This window comes from Protopterus annectens, chromosome 7.part0, assembly GCF_019279795.1.
Source record: "Protopterus annectens isolate FY-2018-M chromosome 7.part0, PAN1.0, whole genome shotgun sequence".
NCBI classification, from domain to species: Eukaryota; Metazoa; Chordata; order Ceratodontiformes; family Protopteridae; genus Protopterus; species Protopterus annectens.
The window spans coordinates 1,645,031,913-1,645,054,296 of NC_056739.1; positions in this window are offsets into that span (position 1 = coordinate 1,645,031,913).

A 22,384-nucleotide genomic window follows, 5' to 3' on the forward strand; every position below is an offset into this window, starting at 1 on the left:
AATCAATTAAGAAGCTAATTTGCCTACTTAACTGAGTCTCTGTGTGGAAAGCCTGATATTGTTACTTTGATGGTTACCAATTAGCACTTCGTACTATTGCAGTAAGCAGTGCACTCAGCAGTGCGACATGAATGCAGCCAGAAATTTCCATTCTACACTCACGACCTGTAAGTGCTGCCCCAGCTCTTAACAAGTACAACAAATAAATACATCTGTCCAAATGCTGACCCTGCACACTTAAGATGTGCATGTATTGTTTTCACCTCTTGCCCTCTTGTCTCTACAACTAAAAGTAAAGGTAGTTTTCAAATCAGTAATCCTTTCTGTAAGCAGGTCGTGTACAGATTTACATTATAAGCTGAAGCTTAGTCGGTTATAGACATCTTCCAGCTCTTGAAAACCATTATTTCTCTCAAATATCCTAAAAGCAAGGTTTTTATCTGTAGCACTTGGCTGGATGTACCTGGTTTTGATGCAATCTGCAGCAGCTGATGTAACATAAGCAATATCTCTAGCTTGAGTTTGTAAAACATTTACTAGCCCTATTCTTCTCTGACATTCATTTAATTATCTATATTTTTAAATACTTATCATACATAACATAATTACTTATCTGTGTTTGAGGCTGACAGAATATATAGATTTCCAACAATGAACTTTGTATGTCCTTAAACCATTATTTTTCAAGTCACATTTCATGAAAGTGTCATTGCGACCAAGCACTTGTTTCTTTAAGATAGTTTTAGAGCCAACACTCTGGACTGCTGCTACATATTCCACTTTTCCTGACTGTTTCATTGTTTTCTGTAAGTCTATAATTTATACAGCATCTGTAAAATACCTCCTTTGTGAGCTGTCCCTGACTAGTTAGTATAATAAATTTTCATAATTATAATAACTTTTTGCAGTTATTTACACTGTCTTCTTTCTTCCATTTTTAAACTGCTTGTCCTGACAAAGGCTGTGCTGGTAACACTCAGAACAGAACATTCTAGTCTTCCTCTTCACCAGTAACAGGTCCTACTACATCCTACAGAATCCTCAAGCTTTGTCAGGCAAATTATAAGACATAATCTCTCCAGTACATCCTGAGTTTGCTCCATGGTCTCCATCATATGGGTCATGCCTGGTACATGTCCCTCAGGAAGCACCCAAGGGAGTTTCCCAGTAGATGGTGAGATCCCCTACTCCCAGTTTAGAGAAGCAGTGCTTTTATTCTGAGATCTTTAAGCTCCCCTCTTTGACAGAGAGGCTAAATAAACTACCTGGCAAACTGAATTAATTTCCACTACTTGAATTAGTGATGTCATCCTTTCTGTCACCATCCAAAGCTTGTGAGTAGGAGGATGTAGATTAATGGATATTAAGTTATATCCTACAAGTCCACTGTCACTAGACCACTACAGTCCACTACAATATCTGCATTACTGCTGCCATGGCACCTATCCATTAGTCAGTCTTCTGTTTCCCACTTCCCTCTATCATGAATGGAACCTCAAGATACTGACACTCCTTCACTTGGGTAGCTGGTAATGGGAATATGACAGGCCATGAGTTCACTTATTGCAAAAACATTATGCTGAATTTCACTTTCAGGGAGCCTCATATTTGTCCCTTTCCTCCACTGTTGCATGACTGTGGAGTTGGTATATATATATATATATATATATATATATATATATATATATATATATATATATATATATATATATATATAAGCTGTGAGGTGGGAAATCTTCCTCCATATGGGGGAGTGCAGAATGGCTTGCCCTCTGCAAAAAAAAAAAAAAAAGAAATTGCTCTTTAATGAATGTGTTTTATGATGACTGGATTCATGGTAATTGTTTCACAATCATCTTCAACTCCTGGTTACTTCCTGTCTGCAGAAAACTGTTGGCAGTTTTCCAGGAGAGGAATATGACTTTCGATTTGAAGATGCCAATTTTCATTCCAGCCTTTTTGCACTTAGCAGCAAACTATTCCAGTGAATTCCAGTGATCAGATTTACCTGAAGCCAAGAGGACATTACCTACAAACAAGAAGCATGGGACATTGCCATAAAATGAATATTTCCAAACTTCATTCCTTGCTTTATATCTTCTCTGTGAAAATCATGAACCAGAGAGATGGCAAAATGTGCTTTTGATGGACTCCTACCCCCACCTTGAATGTATTCCACTTAACATACTGAATATGGGCACAGCTTTTGCTCTTCAAGTACAGGGACTGAATATTACATGGCAGCTGCCCCATGACTCCATACCATTTGAAGTATTAGCACCCTAGTGTAGACTTTGCCAGGAAGGATTAAAAACATGATCCCTCTGTTAAAGGAGAACACCCCCTATCATAATTTATGAAAATGTGGACCACCACTCCAATTTGCAAGCCAATGGCTATTATCGCTGTTTTCCAGATAATTTTAAAAGGACACATTAAAACAAAACAGCCTAACAATATCTAGTTTCTCAGCATTTCCATTTTGATCATATCTTCTCCTGCCTCTTTGCCACCTCAAAACCATTTAATTGCCATGTTGCTTCATCCAATGAAAGGGACTTAATACCTTCACTGTTCTTAGCACTGCCTCTTGCCTCCTCCTCCACCATTTCAGAAATTTCTCAAAGTGTTCCTTTTGAATCCTGACAATGAATACTCTCAGCAAGAGAAGTTTTCCACCCTTACTGAGAAAAGCCTTGTCAATATTATGCCTCTTTCTCACCTTGCAAGATGGATTGACAAAAGCTCATTTGTATATTATTTTTACTGAACATTTCAAATCATGCAATGTTTTCTTTACTAAAAACACCAAATAATTTTTCTTTTTATGTTGTCATCCCTTGTTGCACAATAATAATGTATACAGAAATGAACATTATATAACTGTACTTAGCATGACATTATTCCTTTTATATACGTACAGCCTTTAAATTTCAGCATCATAATAATTTACACTTTTGTTTTATCCCAGTCCCCACCCTCCTTTGGGAGAGACTATCACCCATTTTAACTACAACCCCCCAGCAGTACTTATACTCTAAAAAACATAAGACATAAATGGTGACACCTGCTCTGCTCCCTAGAAAATGATATAACCACTTATAAATATCATAAATATTTTCATCTAATATACCTATCCAGTACTTCTCTCATTCCTTCCTTACTTTTTCCCTTCTCTCCTCTTTTTATCCCCCTGAGCTGCCAGTCCATGCCTATATGTTCTCAAATGATTGACCTTCATATCTCTTCATTTCATCCTATCTGGCCCTTCCAGCCTTTAGCTGTAATATTCCACACCCTTCTCCCAGGTACAATAACTGCACTTTCTTCTACTCTGTCCACCTATTTTCCTCTCCACCTAACTTCAACAGTAAGAACTTCAACATTTTGGCCTCAGTACTCATATACTCTTTCTTGTTCATCTATGCAACAATTCTACAAATGTTCAACCATTAGCGCTTCAAGGAATTTGCAGAACGGGGGGGGGGTGGCAATCTGGAAAGTAAACCAGTACAGGGGGGAGTTGAACACTGGGTGTGGGATGGAGGCTGTGGAAAGATTCCCTTAACATGCTCTGACAGCACATATGAAAATACAGCAATATGCATTCTGTTGTACATCACTGTGGTACGACCGAGGTAGTGTAGGTGGGTGACTCCTGCCCAGCATACAGCAAATTTATAGACTGTACTAGCTAAGGAATAATCAAGTGAGACTTGGTTACCTATAGCAAGCCACAGTCCCATCCCATAGTGACATAGTTTGCATTATGCATTATAATAGCCTAGCAAAGAATCCCAGTGAAAGCTTTATCACCACAGCAAGTACCATAGAAAATGCAAGCAATTTTGTAAGTAAATAATGATCTCTGTGAAGACACTGAATAACTAAATAAACCAGAAAAAAATACAGCAATTCAAGGAATTACATCTAGAAAAAGTCCCCAAAAGAAAATACTCAGTTTATTTATATGCATTTATGAAAACAAATGTAATCACTATAAAATATCATTGAGAAATTTTACTCAAAAACCTTTTTAATGTCATGCAGTATCAAATATAAACCAGAGGCACATGCTTTTTGGTGAACCAGTAAAGATTCCATTTAATTTGTGCAAAAAATAACAATGCTTCCACTTTGAAGGCACAAAACTGAATGCACTGAGAATCAGAATCCTGGAACTGAATTCGCTGAAAAAAGGGCTGAAACCCCCCCCAATTGTAAGTGTTTTTTTGCATGGGGCAAGTCCCCTATACATCCCAAATTTATACATACCAACTTCATGGTCACGCCATCTCAATGAAGGGGAAATCCCCTAAAATATGTCATCACTGCCAGCAGAACTTGCCGAGAGAGATTTTCTGTGAAGAAACTTTTATTGTTGGCGGGTTGAACCTTGGGCAGCTGATGCTCTTTTTCCACCCATAGGTTACTCAATAACAACACAAAAAGCTTTCCTCAGCAGAACACAAACACATCCTCTAACAGTTAAGGGCCATTCATTTCATCAACAAACAGCCGCTATACTCATTGCTTACCTGACGTATTTAGTTTAACCCTTCTAGGGTCCTAGCTGATCTAAACCTCAGCCAGACAGCAATAGCCTGGTTTCATGACTATCTGGATGGCTGTCAACAAGCAGTATTATGGCAACAAAACCTCTCCCCTCTTCTGCCCGTTTCCTTGGGAGTCCCACAAGGTTCTATCACTGGCCCACTCCTCTTCACAATCTTCACAAACAAACTCCATACAGCTACGAGTGACACCACACTCATACAGTATGCAGATGATTCAACCCTTATATGTGCTGCTCCTACCCTCCAGCAACTAGAATACACAACACGTAATTTGCAGCTATAGAAGCTTGGCTAACCAATGCTCAACTAATACTGAACCCCCAAAAACTAAACTAATCCTATTTCACCCTACTAGAGCCCCTAACAACCCTCCTGCATTCAAAATCACCTCAGTTAATAACACCATCATATCCCCAGTTCCTAGTACTAAGTTGCTAGAGGTCACCATTGACCAGAATATGTTATTTGGCACTCATATTGCCCAGTCCATAAAAAAAGTTCACAAAAAGCTAGGGTGCGCTACAGAAGTAAACACTATCTCACAGCAGACACCAGAACTACTATTGCTAGAACCCACCTTACCTCAACCCTACTTTATGCTTCCACTATACTTACCAACCTAAGAAAGTCTGTTTTAATAAAATAGCAAAATTTGCAACAGGCGCTAACTACAGATCCCACCACTGCCACTCTCTCAGAAAACTTTCATGGCTTGAACTCCCCACATTGCTAAAATTCAGTCAGTTCAAAATGGCTCACCAAATAATAAACCAGCCTGAAAAAACTCCAGCCCTAAAGAACCTACTAGCTCACTACTCATATAAGTGGACCCTTCGCTCCAGCAATAAGGCATTACTAGAAATAACAAAATGCAAAAGTCACGCTGGAGAATCCCTCTACTCCTGCAGTGTCACCAAAGTCTGGAATAGCCTTCCATTTGATATTAAATCCAACTCAAATGTAGTACAATTCAAAAAACTATTAAAAGCCCACCTATCTGCTACACGGATCTGCCCATGTATTGAACCTGGCTAAAATTACAAAACTGAAATAAGCCTAGTTCACCTAACAGACCGCCCAAACTATTGCCCCAAACTAAAACCAGCTATCTAAATTATTCTATCTCTATTTACCTTACTCCAAACGACCTAAATACTTTGCAAAAGTAAATCCCATTACCATCTTCTACTTTCTCTCCACACTTTTCTCCCTTTACAAACCTCTTAGCTCAAGCTTGCATATATTGGCCAAACCTATAAAGACTTCTTCTTCTTCTTTCGGCTTTTTCCCAGTTAGGGGTCGCCACCTGTCCGCTCATGATTGGCAGTGGAGTTTTACAGCGTTGGGTTGCCAGCCAGGCGCCCAACCTTCCACTGAAGGTACACACATGCACACACTCACACCTAGGGCCAATTTAGAGTGTCCGATCCACCTACAGCATGTCTTTGGGATGTGGGAAACTGGATATTGTATAAAATTCCATATATTGTAGTCTATTTACTTTGTAAGAAATGCTATGTAACCTACTATTGCTCTCTTTAGAAACACTTTGTAAAATGTTAAGTTGCTAAGTTGTTAAGTTTCTCATGCATTGTATGTATTGGAGCTTTTTTCCCTGGACCTCCGCTGAAAATGGACTTGTTGTCCAGTCGGACTTTCCCAGTAAACAAGTGTAAAATAAAATAAATAAATAAATAAAATAAAAAATAGGGTAAAATATAATTATTGCATTAATGTTCTTTTTGTTTCACAGAAACAGTAATCAATGCTTGTCTTCCAGCTTTCTTCACCCAAATGCACCTCAGTCCTACAAGGTTAGAATTACAACATCAAAGGCAGGGGTCAGTCATCTAATCCACAGACAGTCCCCATACCTACTACATACTCACAGTGTCTAGTCTGATCCCACCAGAATAAAAAAAGAAAAAACTAATGGTTGTATTGATGTATTTTTCACATAAACAGTAGTCACAGCTTGGATTCCAGCTTGCTCTATCCAAATATACCTTAACCTTAGAAGCTAGAATTAAAACAATAAAACACAAGGGGCAATCATTTTATCCACAAACTGACTTTGTACCCATGGCCTGCCTAAAGTATCTAGTTTCCCCCTGACAGGATTAAAAATTATAATAATAGTTTCATTAATGTATTTTTGTTGCAAAGAAACAGTAGTTGCATTTTGTCTTCTAGCTTGTTTCACCCAAATACGCATTAGTCCTGCAATCCAGAATTACAAAAATAAACATTGTGTCAGTCATTTCATCTGCAGACAGGCTCCATGCCCATTGCCTAGCTACAGTATATGGTTTGACCCTGCCAGGATAAAAAATAATAAGTGTTACATTACTGTTTCTGCAAAACAAAAATGCATTAATCACAGCATGTATTCATTCTTGTTTTACCCAAATACACATTAGTCCTGCAAAGTTAGAATTAACAACCGCAAAAAGTAGGTCAGTCCTTTCACCCACAGACAGCCACTATACCCACTGTCTGTTCACAGTATCTGGTTTGACACTGCCAGTCTAAAAAAAAAAACAAAAAAAAAAGAAAGGAGCTGTTGTATTAATATGTTTCTTTCACATAAATAGTAATCACAGTTTGTATTCCATTTTACTTCACCCAAATACACCTTAGTCCTACAAAGCTAGAATTAAAACAACAAAATGACAGGGACAATAATTTCAATGACAAACAGACCTATAACCATGACATAAAAATACATTAATGTATTTTTATTTTACGGAACAGTAATCACAGGTTGTATTCCTGCTTGGTTCACCCAAATACATATTAATCTTGCAAAATCAGAATTCTAAGAGCAGATAGCTAAGAACAGTCACTTCCTAAATAGACAGTCTCCATACCCATCGATTTCCCACAGTGTCTGGTTTGGCCCTGCTAGGATTACAAAAATGACCCTGCCAGGATAAAATAAATAAAAAAAATAAATAAATAATAAATAAATAATAAATAAATAAATAAATAAATATATATATATATATATATATATATATATATATATATATATATATTACATCAATGCATTTTTGTTTCATAGAAACAGGTAATCACAGCTTGTATTCCAGGTTCTTCACCCAAATACACATTAGTCCTGCAAACAAACAATTACACCAGTAAACAGCAGGACCAGTCATTTCATCCAAAGATAGCTACCATATCTGTTGTCTAACCACAGTATCTTGTTTGATCCTACCAGGATAAACAACAACAAATATATGGTTGCATTAATGTATTTTTGTCTCAAAGAGTGGCTATAACCTGTGTTCCAGATTGCTTTACCCAAATGGACATTAGAACTGTGCATAATAATTACAACATCAAGCAAAAAGGCCAGTTATTTTATCTACAAGTAGACCCCCATTGTCATTGCTATCCACAATATCTGGATTTACCCTGCTAATTTAAAACAAAAAATAAACAATAATTATGTTAATGTATTTTTCACATAAACAGTAATCACAACTTGAATTCCATTTTACTTCATCCAAGTACACATACTGTCCTGTAAAGACAGAATTACAATAGCAAATGTTGGGGTCAAATTTCATCTACAAACATCCCCTATATTCACTGACTGCCTAAAGCATCTATCAGGATGAAATTAACTAAGAATAATTATGTTCCATTAGTGTAGTTTTGCTGCACAAAATCAATAGTTACACCTTGAGTTGCAACTTGTGTCTTCCAACTGCACATTAGTCCTACAATACCAGCCTTATAACATCAAGCCACCATACCTCTCAACCTCTTAGAGGAAGAAATCTGGACAAAGCCACAAATAATGGGAAGAGAAAGTCCCAAAATAGGGGTACTTTTTAAATATTCTTCTTACAAACCTAGAAAGTTGATAGAATAGCAGGTTATGCATTAACATGAATTTTCTGAAGGATATGAAATCTGAAAATCAAATGTTCTCCATTACTTTCTGACTTCAGTCCTCAATGATTTGAAAGTGATTTGCCAGAAAACTAGAATTTTATGAGAAAAGGACTAAAAATATGAGCCAAAAATCTGGACATTCTGTGGAAATCTGGAAAATTGAGAGCTATGCAAGCAACACAGCATGACCAATCATTTCATTTAAAAATAGCCCTAGACCCTTTGCTACCCACTTGCTACTATCCAGACAAATTCCAGGAGCAGCTATTTCAGTACCAAATGAAAAAAATGCACATTCAATAGGTGTATGCTCCACTTCTTAAAAATAACCTGTGTGTAGGAAATGGTAGCAGAAAACTAGCTCCTACGCCTTTATCATGATCCTTTACTTGGGCTGGAAGGTTGAATGATTGGTTGGGTTGCACATTTAATAAGGAGTGGGTATTCCCAAGACAAACAGCTGTAGAAAAAGTAAATAATTGAATTAATTTGGTAATAAGTGTGACCAAACTTGTAAATAACCACAAGATGAGCGCTACCCCATTTGAAACTACAGCAAGCAAACAAAAGTTGTGGAAATTTAGAATTCAAGATGCAGTGACATATTTTTACATAACATGAGTGGCAGGGTAAATACATGTTAATACTACGGAAAACAGTACTGCAGCCTGTAGTTGTCCTTAAAGTGCCTTGTGCTCTTTTTTTTTATATTTCCTTATTTTCACCTGTTATTCAGATAACCTCCTCTCAGTTTACTTCTCCTGTACTTTATCAGTCAGGATGGGAGACGCAGTTAGAAGAGACACTTGGGATCTTAGGGTTATCATATCACCTGAATGAATCCTCTGATTGTGTGTCCCATAATGACTTGTTACTCAAAATGGAAAAAATAAATATATAAATGAAAATAAAACCTCTATGGGTTGAAATCAGAAATGTGCTCATCTGTGAATAGCTTTTGCTGTATATTTTCCAGTTTCAACTGAAACAGTTAGAAAACTTATTTTGTTTTGCACCAGGCTATATGGCAGCTTATAAAAAAGTAGGGTGAGCACAGGGTGGGCACAGGGGCAGTGCCCACTCCTGCCCCAAGGCCTAAATCCATCACTAGTTCAATTGCCTGATACTCCCAAAACATATGTAGATTTCCTGCCTCCTAACCACCTCTCCATGATTTCTCCTCCCCCACCTTCCAACATCTCTGCAACTGAAGGGGAGTTTTGAACTAACCATCTCATACGTAGATCCTACATAATAGGTACAGCTTTTAATTTATTGTACCTTTTCAACACCTTATTCCATTTCTCTTCAGGTATAACTAAACCCGCCACAGTTACCCACCTTCTTTTAACTTTCTCCAACTCCTGGCCATGTTTACTCTCTGTTAACCTTGCATGTATCTTTTCATTTTTATGTTCTAGTTCCATATACCTTCCCTTTCCTTTGTAAGCACTGATCTCTATCACCTCTTCCTGAATGTATAGCATTATACCATCCTTTACTAATAAGGCCTTAACAGCTAATGTCATCAATTTCATTTGCAAAAATTGTGACCATTCTCCTACCTTCAGGCCAGATTGTTCCATCCCTACCTCCCAACTTATAAGTTTCCATCTATTCTCTTCCTCCTCCATTCTATATACCATCCATCTGCCTTACTCAGCCTCCTTTTCATCCTTCTCCTCCAAGTCAGAGTTTTACCTTGTCAGTATCAGGATTATTCCATATACATGCATTCATCTGAACTCCTTAAATGTCTCACCTCTGTATCCTTCTACCTTTCACAACTCCAGAATTCCCTTTACCCAGTGCTATCCTATTCCTTACCCTTCTCCTATTCACCTTCCTGGCCTCCTTGTGCTCCTAAAACAAATGCCTGCAGATACATCTAGAAGACTGGCATCCCCAACCTCCCCCTCTTCTCCCCATTGTTAACATTTCTTTTGCTATCCTACTCCCCTTGTTGTACCATACATCACAACATGTCTTTATCTTCTGAACTCACTTTGTATCCACCCTCAGTGGTTTCCCCAGCTACACCACATTTATTTGTTCCACAAACATATTAGATTTACTGAGCCATTTACTCTACAAGCTAGTAACATGGGCCAAAAACTTACTGTACTGTTCCCGTACTGTATGACCTAAGGTTCTCCAAACTCTTATACCCAAATACTTTCCTGCTTTCCTTTCTATCAGCTCTTCTTCTTTTATTTTACTGACCTATGTTCTAGTTCTCACCTACACAGTCTTCTTCCAATTATATTCTAGTCCTTATGTAATTCAAAAGTATTCAGATATCACTAGACCTCTTCCAACATTAGATCCAGCCTTATAATCATCAGCAAACAGACTAAAAATTTCCCACTTACACAGTACCCTTTCCCAGCACTCTCGTACCCTCTGTGCTATTCCCTTTATCGCTAAAACAAATAGACTAGGGGATAAAGAACACCCTTGCATCTATTAAGTCCTCATTTCTGAAACCTCACCTCAGCAGGGTCATACATTGCATTGATACATCCTACTAAACCGTGGCCCAATCCCTTTCTCTTCCAAAATTCTAAATATTAATCCCAAATCAATCATGTCAAATACCTTATGAATGTAAAAAAGACAATGCCTGCCCGATACCAGCTTTCTCTCATCAATTGAGTAATACATTTCATAAGGTGCCACCAACTCTCTGAGCTGTCCCTGTTAATCTAGGGAGAATTTCTTCTACTATTGGCAAGAACCGAAGCTAAACTGTTGGCATCCATGTAAATAAGAGAGCTAGGCCTATACCTTCTGGTTCAAGCTTTTTCTGTTTTCCCTTTGTTAACAACACAGCTCTGGCTATAGTAAAATAAGCCGTTCCTGCCCTTTATAGTACTGCACCATTATATATTTTACATTAAGAGTCCTACTTGCATGTTTTTCCATCTCCTATAGAACTCTCAAGCTAGCCCATCTTCAACTGGATGCTTCCTCATCTTCACACATCTACATGCTCTCTCTACCTTCAACAACTGGATTTCCTTGTCAAGCTCTGTCCTGATTTCCTTCCCTAGCATTTCCTCTCACCAGTGCCTTAAAAGACCTCTCATTCTTTCCTCATTCTATTTCCTTGTCAAACTAGCCTGATATATTTTATTATAGAAGCCCCACCGTATTTCTGACTTCCCATCTTCCTTCAACTTAACCTGTGATCTCACTAAAGCATGATTCAACAGATTGCTGTCCCTTTTTTCCACTGCCCTAACCAGTCAGATTGTTTCCACTCTTTGCATAAATCAGGCCAATCTACTTGACCGTTTCTTTTCTCCTCTGGATATAGTATGTTGCCTCTTTCCTTGGTGCATCCTTCTCCCTATATCCACCCATTCATCATTATTCTCCATCCCTCCATGTTTTATATCTTGTAGAGAATCTAGAGAAACACTGTAATCCATTCCAATGACTTCAAGCTCATCTCACCTAACAGTTCTGTACCATGTTTAGTAAACCTCCATTAAGAACTGAGGGAAGTCTTCATTTGGGCCATAAATATTACCAGTCTTCCACTTCTTCTACACTCTAACCCACTACTACCTACCTTCCAACTAAACCTTCCTTGGCATTACAAACTTTTGCTCTTAAACCTTTCCACACTAGAATCATTATAATCTTTTTCTTCTACCTTTAACTGTAGTGCTGTCAGCAGGAAACCACTGTCTCCCTCCATCTTCTCTGCTTTCCTTTGTTTAATCTTTGTTTCTTGAGACAGTTGCATCTCCTTTTATTCTTCACAGTCTTTCAGTTATCCTTTCCACTTTCACTAGATGCTCTACTCCACTTATATTCTATGTAATCTCTATCAGAAATCTCTCCCATGCACCCCCTTCACCCCCACAGACACTACGTCGATTTGAGGCGTCCCATCCATCTGTTCTTCACAGACTGAATCCAACCAGATTCTTTGACACTCCCTCTGTCAATACTTTTCAGAATGATCTTCCTCAGCACTTGAGATGAGTTCTACCTGCCTCCTTCATGGAGTCATGCTTTTCTCCCCTCCTTTGTTCATGACTCTGAATCTCAAAATTTAGTTCCTGCACTTCTAAGGAGCTAATACTCCCCCTCTGTTCCCCACTATGTCACTGTGCAACATTAACTAGCCTGTGTCTCATACCCCTATATGTTTTGCTACCAGACTTCCCTGGATTGTAATGGAAAATTTCAAGTACTGAGGCAGGTACAGACCTATAAACAACACAACCGAAAGCCATAAATTAGATTAGATGATTCAATCTTACATTATGCAAACATGAAAAAAATACATTACAAAGTGTTTGCACCTTTAGTGAACCCATAAACTGTACTCTTTTCAAGAGTCAGTTCAGCATTTAACTTGTCTATAGTCCAACATAAACATATAATTAACATTTACTGACTTTCAACAGACAGACTCCCTGGGCCCTCCCCAGTATGTTAAGTTATGATGACAGACACCCTTTCCTCATTAAGTTATCAATCAGCCAGCATATTCCACACATTAATGGACAGATTTCTCAGTGTACTTTTCAGTTGCGTCCATGGAAGCCCATCACAGATAAACCTTACTGGAATAAACTGCAAGGACGTCCCAAATACCCTCAAATAAATACATATACATTTTACAAAATTAGTTTTACCTTCTAAGTTTATAGAACAGATGTACAAATATATTATTGCAACAGAATATTGTGAGACACTTTAACAGAGATAACTATATATCAATAAATAAAAGAAACAGTCTTTTGATTCAGTAGTTGCTGATTGTACTGCTTCCTTGTATACTTTATCAGTTATCTGACTTACTTTCCAAAATGTAAATAAATACTTATAAAAGAGTTATAAAACCATTTGTTTCCTAAAACATATGTATATTATTCATAAATATGAGTTAAATCATATTTACACCAAAACATATTTACAGTAAAGCATACATGACATTACTTCCTTTTGTACCTCATCTATCATGTGACTCTGTCTGCAAAATGTAAATAATTACTTATAAAACAGTTGTAAAATTATTTATTTCTATATACAAATGCAATCTAAAAGCATTCTTACAGCATGCATTAAATATTAATGTGTTCATTAAATCATGGCTAACTGTCTGCATTAAAACATAATTGCCACTGCAGTTCTTTTTCCTCTAATTTTTTATTTAAGTCTGTACACCTAATGTCCATTTTTATATGGTCAATGGCAAAGAATTACAAAAAATTTTTGTATACATTGGAGTGTCTTATTTTTAACTGTATAAGCACGCTCATGCATATGCTGTGCCAGTCTTCTTTTTATCTTCCCTACATAGAAAGCATTGCAGATAGAGCATTTAGCAACTTAAACCACTCCCACTAAATTACAGTTCTACATTTTTAGGACTGGGTCATATGATTGACGAAGTGTAAACTGAGACTATAAGTTTTAGGTAACAAAGAAATGATTTAATTACTGTTTAATAAGTACTTATTTACATTTTGGAAACTGAGTCACATGTTTGATGAGGTATAAAAGGAAGTGACGTGATGTGTTTTACTTCTGAGGAAGTAAATTAATATTGCTGGATGAAACTGCTTAACATCAGTAAATTCTTTCCAGTGGTGGTCACACCATGTTTTTGGTTTCAGTTGTAGTTTGGCATGTTACTGCGGATTTGCTTTCATTTTAGTTGTTGATTGTACCATATCAACAAAGCATCATACTTGTACATAATGTATGGAACTAATTATCAGAGAAACAACTAGGTGGGGTGAAAGAGGCAGCTGTTATTGGTGCAAGCTGCTAGAGGGTGTGATCGAGCAGGGGCTAATGGCATGGGTGTAGTACCTATATTAATTTCTGAATGCCAGTACTGCATTTATAGCACACTTCTCAACTTCTTTGCTCAGGAATTCTAGACAAAACCAAAAATAATCAGAGGAAAAATTCCAAAACCAGGGACAATTTTTAAATATTGCTCTCATTTATTGAAATACATTTAATGAATAATATGAAGTAGAAAACTCTAAAGTCTGGCATTATTTGCTTATTGCAATCATCAGTAATTTATTACAAAGTCAAAACTTCTCTAAGGCAAAATCAGGGACAAAAAAAAAAAAAAACAGGTGAGAGACATGTTTTTTTTTTCTCCTGAAGTGGGAGTGCAGTTGTGATATTTGTTTATGTTGTTCATGAAATGTTGATACTGCATTTGTGAACACAGCTGAAGTGCTCAATGTGTGTTAGTTTGACTGTGGGGTTACCCATCCTTTAGCTACTCATTGATGAATACCAATAGCAGGCCTGGCTTCATGGTGGTCCTGGTATAATTAGTCTTGGAAAAGTTCTATTATTCTTTGAAAGAGCCAAGATGAGGGATATATTTTGGGGATCACTTTCTGTCTAGCACCTCTTCTTAGATTGATTTGCAAAGAATGACCTTCTCATTCCACTTAGTTTAATTATAAGAATCAGCAGGGCACATACGTCCCATCACTCTGTCAAGGTCACAATACCAGGGTATGTATGTGACTGGAGTAGTTGCTGAGATAGTATAAGTTGTTTACAAATTATTACAGACTTAATAGTTACTGTGTTTACTGTGACTTACGAAATTCATTTTAAGATCTAATACTACCACTAAAAAACAGTTTATGCTGAAGAGTTTGCCATTAATACTTCTGTTTTGTTATAATTAAAACTTAAACATGAAATCTTCTCAAAGTACTTTATCGAGTAGACAGTATCTTCTAATGAAGATTCAATGTCACCACAAGTCAATAAGATGTCATCTGCAAATAACTGAATTTTAGAAATATAACTATCACTTATGGAAAACCCTTTAATTTTTGCATTGGTTCTAATAAAATTAGCAAAAGGTTCTATTGACAAAGTAAACAGCAAAGGAGCTAAAGTACAACCTTGTTTAGTGCCCTTTAGTATATTAAAGGAGTTACATAAAAAGGATACTTTTTTACAAAGGATACTGAGTTTTTATACAATTTTGTTAATTGAAAAAACTCTGAGGAGAAATTAAATTCTTTGAGCACTTTAAATAGATAAGACCAATGAATAGAATCAAAAGCTTTATCTAAGTCTAAACTAATAATTGAAAGTTCTTTCTTATTTTTATTGGCAACATCGATTAAATAATGTAATCTTATAATGCTACCCCATACTCTTCTATTTAAAATAAAACCAGTTTGATCATCTTCAATTTTTTTGCTAAAATCGATAAACATTTTATAATCAATGTTTACAAAGGAAATAGGATGAGGAGAAAAACATAATTTTGGGTCTTTACCTTGTTTCAAAATAGGTGAAACCAATAAAAATGTTTAAGAGGGAAGAATGTGTGATGAATTTCTAAGTTCCTCAAAAGCACTTAGCACACTTTCTTGTATATTATCTAGTATCATCTTATACAACTCAGATATTATACCATCCAGCCCTGGGGCCTTATTGACTTTTAGGTTTTTAATTTGTTCTTTCAATTTTCTGAAAGTGAAGGCTTTATCCAATCTTACATTTTGCTCTTTAGTTAACTTGTACTTTATGTTTTCTTTTAGAAAGTTATCAGTCAAATTACTGTTATTAATTGCCATGTATACCTCTTTAGTAACTCCCATGATTCCAGAGATATACACCTTTGTTTGAAATGTGAGGACATAATTTGATTCCATCAAAAAGCTTAAGTTCTACTCATTGGAAGTTACAATGCAAACTTCCAGACCTCCATTGCAGGAAATGAGTTAAGTAACCCGACTTTGCACTGAATGAAATATACTGCTCTATATATCTAGAAGGCACATGGCTTTGCAGTGAAGGAAATGTGACATTCCATTTATACATCATTTTTAGCCACTAGATTATTTTAAACTTCAGGCCATTTGTTATACTGAACACTACTCAAGGCACAACTGTAAATTGACAGTAAAGCAGAAAACCTTTTAAAAAAAACAATTATGAACTTTTACTAAAGCAGAAAACTTTTGAGAAGTAGATACTTCTCCAGAGTGCTTTAGCAGTTATACCATTCCCAAGATGAACTGTAGAAGTTCCTGACCTGACATTTCCTGGTACTTACACCCAAGTTACCATAAAACTGAGATGCTCATTAAAGATACTTAGTATTGGGGTAACCTACAGTCTACATAAATGCACTGTATACTTTTCTCAGCATGTAAACCACACATTTAACAGGGAACTACAATGCACAAATGACATGTACATTAAAAGTCAATCATACTTTTGGTCATGTAAATCAATGGCAGTAACCTACTCCGAGGAGTGGGTAATTTATATTTTACCCTTGGTAGAGGGCATTCTTTTCTCACACACTAAGCTCTCATGACCAAACTGTGGGAATCTCACACACTGACTAAAAGACACATTACTCATAATGATGTCATAGTGTACAGTTACTATACCATGGTTGTATGAAACAAAACAATAATTTTACCTTTATAAAATAATGTTATTGTATAAAGTCATCGGTATTCTTAATCAAGGCAGTAGAATGGCTTTGTTGTAATATACTGCACATGTGAGTGCCTGTGTACACTGGAAATTTTCCTAGTTTGAAAAAAAAATAATGTTGGAGTTATTTTATTGTAAAAAAGTATAATATTTAAAGTATAATGTCAGTCAAGCTAAATGGCAAAAATTAATCAAAATAGTCACATATATATATATATATATATATATATATATATATATATATATATATATATATATATATATATATATATATATATAAAAAACAGAGAGATTAATATTTTTTGCTAATTAACAGAAAAAAATAGCTACTGAGTTTCAGTGTGACTACAAAAAAATTTTGGTAGGATAGAATAGATATAAGTTTTTTGTACATTTGAACAGCAGCACATCATTTTTTATGTGTAACATGGAAATAGGTGAAGAGGATGTCCATTATTTGGATGTGACCATCTCAAAGAATAGAGGTGAAGGCAGGTTTGACTCTAACATATACAGAAAACCTACCTACTCTAACTCATTACTTCATTTTAAAAGCCACCACCCTATCTATCAAAAAGAGTCCCTGGTCAAAGGCCAGATGGAGAGACTCACCTGTGTGGTGAGTAATGACTCTATCTTTAGTGAAAAATGTGCACTTTTGAAGGATATGTTCACCAACAGAGGGTATCCAGTTATATTCTTGGATAGTATTTTTTGGGAGGTCATTAGGAAAAGACAGGAAGGCATTTTTAAGCCACTACTTGAGACAAATGGTGATTTAGTTACCATGAATGGTAAGAGAGACATAGTACATTTTCAAAGAGCCCTAATATTGCCATATAACATACATTTTGACATCATTAGTGACATAATACAACATAACTGGGACATCTTTAGGGCTGACAGCGTATATGTGGAGAAAATGGGGAAGGACCTTGTAGTGGTGTACAAGAAAGATCTATGCTTCAGAAACATACTTGAAAGACAAAAGAAAAAAGTCACCCTGGCTGCATGTCTAAATGCGGACATTGCAATAAATGTAGGCATGTAAAGGAAGGTGAAGAAATTTGTATACCCAGATGGGGGGGTTGTTAAATTTTGTCAGAAGTTGAACTGCCAGAGCAATATTGTCATGTATCTTGCTGAGTGTCAACAATGTTTGTTATTTTACATTGGTAAGACCAAGAATAAATTTAAAAGTAGGACCTATCAGCACCAATATGACATAAACGAGAATGACGAAAGAAATGCTCTTGCAAAACGTGAGAAAAAAAATCTCACACATTTTTTTAAATACACTTGTATAGAAAAGGTGGTCTTTGATCAAAGGGGTGGACCTCACAAATTGCTTCTAGAATATAAGGAGATGATTTGGCAACTCAGGAGTAATGCAATGGAGCCCCCTGGGCTAAATGAGTCTGCTTCAATCAGCAGTGTTTTGAAACTAAAAGCTGAACATGTTTTTTCATAGATTTGTGTTTATGAGCTTTTTTAGTTATCACAATGCTGCTATTTTTGTTCATACAGTATGTATATGTTTTAAGAAACAAACAAACAGTATGTATATGTTTTTATACACATATTTTATCAAAGTGTTTTTTGTAACAAGCAAGGTTTTGAACTATGTAAAACATGCTATTTTTGGTAGACCGTATTTTTAAATTGTACAGATGGGAGTGGTTTTAGTATCATGTGACTGTGATGTACCTATTTAAACATTTCACTGTTGTATGTTGGTGTTGTGAAGAAGTTGGAAACTTGTTCTGATGAAAGTTCTTGGTCCACTCTGTTTTATTGTTTTTTTATCAGTGTATTTTATGTTTTTATGATTTTCCATGTGAAATACATTGTAAAATGAAGAAGGCTAGATACATAACACCTGAAGGATTATGAATTTCAGTTTTATTAACTTATGCAGATGGTATTATAGTAATTGCAAAAAACAAGACTTTTGTAAAAGAAGCAATATATTGTCTAAATGCATGCTTAGAAACAATAAGTTTGTTTGTTTGTTTCTTTTGGCTTTTCCCGGTTAGAGGTCGCCACAGTGGAACTCCGGTCTGCTAATGATTGGCAGTAGATTTTGATGTGCTGGCTTGCCGGGCCTAACGCACAACCTTCAACGAAGGAATGTCCATTTACACATGTCGCCACACAGAAGATGCTCTAATTGAGAATTGAACGGGCAACGTCTAACTGTGAATAGAAAAGAAAGGATTAGGTGCATACCTCTCAACCTCTTAGAGCAAAAAAATCTGGACAAAGCCTAAAATGATGGGGGGGGGGGGGGGGACAAATATGGACAGATTTTAAATATTGCTCTTACAAACTTAGAAAGTTGATAGAATATTAAGTTTTGCATTAGCATTAATTTTTTGAAGGATATGGAGTCTTAAACTCAAATGTTTGTCATTATTTAATTACTTCAATCTCCAGCTATTTGCCAGAAAAGTACAGATTTTAGGAGGAATACACCAAACATATGAGGCAAAAATCTGGACATTCTGCAAAAATCTGTACAGTTGAGAGGTATGAGACATGGTTAAGATAGGGGAATATTGTTTTTACAATGAATAAAATTTCTGTGCTAGGTATTACATTTGGGAATCTGAATGTGAGTAGAATCAAATGGGGAAAATAACAGAGGAGTTAAAAGAATTTTTTTTCGGAAAACATATAGGTTATCTCTTAGAAAAAGGTTTATTTTTAAATTTAGTATTAATGGGAAAATAACATATTTAGCAAGTGTACTTATGTTGCCAAAAATGTTTGAAAAAGAATTATTGCAGACAATTTTTCATTCATATGGGATTCTAAATTGAATCCAGTAAAAATAGGAGTTTTGTTTTTAAATAAAGAGGAAACTACAGAACATGTGTTTTTGAAATGTGAAACAGTAGTGAAACTATGGGAAGATTTATGTAAATAAAATGTCTTTAAAGATATAAAAGAAGTGGATAAGATAAATATGGATATGGTTAAGCATGGGTATTATATGAATAGAACTAAATAATCCCCGGGATTCAGCAAGCTCTGCACAGCGTGCAGGAATAGTGCAAGAGATGCTGGAGTAAATATGGCCGCTGAGAGATCCAGTAACAAGCTCCTGGGATGTGCACAAGCGCTCCTGCACTATTCCTGCATGGACACAGCTCCTGTATGCTAATTACCCCCATTTGCATGTGAAAAACATGCAAATGAGGTAAATTAGTGATCCAGGAACCTGGAAGCCGTCCGTGCAGGAGTAGTGTAACCTGCAGAAATGTATTCGGCTAGTAACCAAGTACATTTCTGCAAACTACAAAATGGAGCCATGACAGCTCCAAATAAAGGGTGTATATAATGTGGAAGGCATGCCAATGGTCAAATATATTGCCATTGGCATGGAAAGTAGTTTCAAACTAACAAAAAATAACTTTTTTTTGGCCAATTTCGGCCATTTAAGCGTAGGACAGCAGCACAAAAATGGGATCGGCCCGAAAATAAAACTAAAACGTTGAAAACATCTTTTTAGGGAAAATCACAATTTTGCCATTATAGTCGATGGCACGCAGAAGACAACTAAGGGGGAAGGCTCAGTGTCAGACTTGTAACTAGGCAGTAGCAATCAATTCTATACAAATGAGGGGAATGATGCTGAATCACAGATTTCCCCTCATTACTAGCCAGCACCTAACCGTGTAAGTACAGGAAAGCCATGGTGCAAGCCTAAGAGTTAGCTGACATCATAGAAGGGTGTGTCAGGCATAATGTAAGCTTATTGGAACTCTGTGGCTCGGGTTTATCATTAGCTTAGCAGGGCTAAGGAAGCGGGTGTGTCTGAAGCTGCCTAGCAGTCTTTACATTGCCTAAATGGGTGTGCATGCCGTGCACCGGGTTTTAAACACAAAAAAGAAAAATTAAACCAGGAAATAGTAGCTCCATTCACATCTGAGCACTGGGTTTGCTCTGTGTGCCTTGGGGCTTAAACAGGAAGGCAATGGGAAGGGAAAACAGCAGTAGGAAGGTAATCAAGGAGAACTAACATAGCTGGCAGGTGAAATGTATCAGAATCAGCCAATTACACAGGCAGCAGCCCAGCCCAGCACACTGCTATAAATTATGCAAACACTTTTCCCTCTGTTTTTTCCCCACAAACTCCACACCACTGGTGTACACAAATGGGGAAATTTTACCTAACAAAAGCAACAAAATGATGAGGACTGCTTTTGCTCTCATAAATCAACATGTGGAAGATGCTGAGGGTGGTGAGGATGAGAATGCTGATGGCTAACCCACAGTGAGAAGAAGAAGAAGAGTGTACATACTCAGGGTAACCTACCAGGGGCTACATGAGCTGGAGATAGTGGAGCATTATAGGGTGGACAGGGACATCCTACAGCAAATTGCTGAGCTGTGCAGGCCACGCCTCACACACAGAACCAGCAGAGGGGAGCCCATCCCAGTGGATACCAAGGTATGTGTAGGCTTAAGAATACTAGCCAGGGGTACCTTCCAAAGGCAACTGGGGATATCATGGGGATCTCACAGGTACCAGCATCCAGGGTACTCCACCAGTTCCTGGATGCCATGTCAGCACAAGCTGGTAAGCACATATATTTACTCAACACCCATGAGGTGTTGACCAGCAATATGCATCTCTTCCACCAAATAGCAAAATACCCTGAGGTAGTGGGTGTTATAGACTGCACGCACATACACATCAAAGCACCACCCGGTGAGCGGGGTAGAGTCTACATAAACTGCAAGGGCTTCCCCTCCATCAACTGCCAGGTCATGTGTGATGCCCAGGGCATGATAATGAATGTGTGTGCTGGCAGCCCTGGAAGCTATCATGACACCCACATCTGGCATATGACGCAGGTGTACCAGAGATTTGCCGGTGGGGACATCCCATACGGCCACCTATTGGGGGATGCTGGTTACGCACTGGAGCCATGGCTGATGACACTCATCAGAAACGCACACACACCCGAACAAGAACTCTATAATGAGGCACATGCACAGACCAGAATCATAATAGAGCATGTGTTTGGGATGCTCAAGTCACGGTTCCAGTGCCTGGACATATCTGGTAGAGCCTTGCAGTACTCACCAGCTACATGTACCCAAATTGTCATTGTATTTGCCTTACTACACAATATGATCCTGCAGAAACAGCTGCAGCAAGAACAGCATGGAGCAGGGCCACACAGCCCCCCACCATTGCCAAGGCCAGCACAAGGACAGAGTGACTCGGAGGAAGAACAACCTGAGCCTGCCCCAGTAGGCAAAATGAGGCGTGCCCAGTATGGCCAGGCCTTGGCAAAGAGGCAACGCATAGCACATACACTGACACAGTAAGAACCCAGGGAATGACACCTCACTCCAACTAGCACATACAGTAAAATGGATGCCAAACATGACACTACATGTGCTTAACCATGTATAGG